The sequence below is a fragment of the Haplochromis burtoni genome, unplaced genomic scaffold (assembly GCF_018398535.1).
Source record: "Haplochromis burtoni strain Fernald_Lab_line unplaced genomic scaffold, NCSU_Asbu1 Contig_152, whole genome shotgun sequence".
NCBI lineage: Eukaryota > Metazoa > Chordata > Actinopteri > Cichliformes > Cichlidae > Haplochromis > Haplochromis burtoni.
In genome coordinates, this window is record NW_024582513.1 from 159,834 (window position 1) to 162,529 (window position 2,696).

Genomic DNA, 2,696 nt, shown 5'->3' on the forward strand with positions numbered 1-2,696 from the left:
GTTAGAAAAGCCAAATGGCTGCTCTCCGGGGGTTTAAGTGTTTAAAGCAGTAATGAAATAATGGAACAAACGTTGAAATATCCCACTATCCTCCTACAGGTGGTCTGGATCTCAGACAGCGTGGTGTGTTGATCAAGAGCTTTTGACCATTAGGTTCGATGTATGCGCCTCACAATTACTGTGACACAAACAAAGTTCCTTTGCATGAGCACCCATGTTTGCTGCTCCATCAGTCACATAACATGTAACTTTCTCTGACATGAGCGCTGCTGTTACTTGGGACAAATTGATAGTAGTATTTGCTTTAGGGAAGTGCTGAACACCTAACACCACAGAATGCAATGCAGTGCTAGAATCGGTGAAATGGCAGGTGACAGCTAGGTAAGCCTCTGTGTTAATGGAGGTCCACATATCAGATGTCAAACTAACTGCAGAAGCCTTTGCCACAGTCAGTTTTTCTTTTAGTTTGGACTCTTTGTATCTTTGGTCCACCATAGCTTTCAAAGCCTAAACAAAAGAAAGTACCGCTCTTAATATGGAAATATAGGAAAACTGCAAACATGCTTCATATTTTAAGATACACACCTGACTTGTGGGGAGAACATAGTTAGGGTTCAAAGCTTTAACAAGCTTTCTAAACCCACTGTCCTCCACAATAGTGAAGGGCTGGGAATCACCATGTTGACCAAGGCCTCATCCACATCATTCCTCTCCCCTGATAAAACAAACAAAACATTGAGAAATTACATATATTGTAATTACAAGCCAAATATAAATGAATGACATGGGGAATCTAAATGTATAAAATGACTGTATCCTTACAACCTAAAAAAACTTAACTGAGCTTGGTCCACCTTGGATAGCCTCCTTGTTTTCGCGCAGGGCTCTGTAAGGCCTGAGCATAGATGAGGTGTTGTTGCTGTATTAAAGTTCTTTGGAGCACAGCAAACACTTCACCTTTCAATAAACTAAAAGACAGAAATCAGATTATAGGATCTGGGGTGTGGTTTATTTATATTATGGTACTTATCATTTGTGATATTTATTACTGTGTGCATACCTTATTTGGAGAGATGAGATCAAAATGTTGCCAGACAGGGTACAATTGTACAATGTCAATTCTGAACATTCTGGTTTACACAATAACAAAGAATCCCCCCCCCCCCCCCCCCCCCCCCATTTCTCTGCAACAGCTTCAGAATATCTTTGAGGTGATGATGCTGGAGGTGGTGCAGGAGTAGCTTGTGAGGCTGTTGCTGGTAGTACTGTTGCTTCTACAGTTTGTGCTGTAGATTGCTTAGGCGTAGTTGATGCTGGTGGTGCTACAACCTGGGGAGTAGTCACTGGTGGAGTTGTAGCTTTTGGATCTGGGTCTGCTGCTGTTTGTGATTTGGCTTGTGGACCTGCAGCGCGTACTGGTTTTGGGGGCTGGTTCTGGTGGCGTTTTCTTCCTTTGCTGTAGCTTCTGACCCTGGATCTGATAAAATTGTTGCTTTTAAGGTGGTGATGTAGCATGCATTGAAACTGTTCTGCATGTGCATCAAAAACTTACTAAGGTGCTTTGCGTAGGATTTTCCTGTAGTTTGTCACAGACAGAAAGACCATGTAGTGTTCTGGGATTTCATATGGATAACGAGCCTCTCTGCCAAAAATCAGGTAATGGGGTGAGTACTTCAGTGGTCATTTGCTTTTTTTTTTTTTTGTTCTGAGACCAAACATCACAACATCCAGATAGTCATCCCATGTTTCTGGTTGGTCACCAACAACTTTACAGAGGGCTCTGACAATAAAAGCACATGCAAAACATTCATATGACATCATTTTCCTTTTTGGCTTTTAAATGTCATACCTTAATGTTTTAGTGGAAGGGAACCCCATAAAACTGTAATGTTTCACACATTAAGCTGGATGTACTCAAAGTATCAGGCTTTGGTGTGGTCTATTACAGAATATAACAAAGAATTTACCTCTGGATGGTGCCGTTGGTTCTCTCTACCGAGCCATTTGTTTGTGGATGATATGGGGAGCAGAGGTTTCTTCTTTGCAACATTCTGCATAACCTTTTGAGCTGCAACAGCAAGTAAAATATACTGACTCGAAGTACATTACAATAAGATTTGAAATATACAGCAGTCACACAAATATCACAAACAGATTTATAGAAACCAGAAGTAGAACCTTACAGATGTATATAATTTTTTAAAAATGTGTTACATGCCAATAACAATGTTTTCCAAAGACTGAAGTACTTATAGAATTGACAAATTCCTTTCCTTGCGAGCTAAGAACCCTTTTAGGTGCTTCGAACTGATGGACAAATTTGATCGGTTTGTCACTTCCTTTGCTGATTTAGACTTCAATGGGGATCCCTGTTGCTATTTTGAAGTAGTCAATGAAAACACAAATATACTGATGTCCCCTTTTGGTTTCTGTAAGTCTCCCAATAAGGTCCATTCCAACCAATTCAAATGGCTGAGAAATCTTAACTAGAAAAACATATTTACATTAATAATATTGAAATTACACAGAATGCTAATCTCCTACTCTTATGTTTGAAGTATACAAATCAATCAGGTTTCTAAACAAAACATTCTGTGATTAACCCTCTGATGCATGAATTATGAAAGCCTTGGTCAAGATTTTTTTTTCTTAAGTGCTTTTATTCTTCTCAGGACATGAGGGGGAAAAAAATGTTG

General features: G+C 39.6%; 2 long non-coding RNA genes across 3 annotated transcripts in view; one reads left to right on the top strand and one right to left on the bottom strand.

Moving 5' to 3' along the window:
- LOC102305408 overlaps nucleotides 1-2,696 on the top strand; it is a 30,223-nt gene that overhangs the window by 20,210 nt on the left and 7,317 nt on the right. The gene's annotated exons all lie outside the window — the stretch shown is intronic.
- Nucleotides 21-980, bottom strand: LOC121815199. 2 transcript variants are annotated; one of them, XR_006054870.1, is made up of 3 exons: nucleotides 841-980; nucleotides 586-715; nucleotides 21-507 (listed from the first exon to the last, which is right to left on the bottom strand). It is a non-coding gene; the product is annotated as an uncharacterized LOC121815199 (long non-coding RNA). The 2 variants fall into 2 exon arrangements; XR_006054871.1 differs by having other exon boundaries at nucleotides 483-715.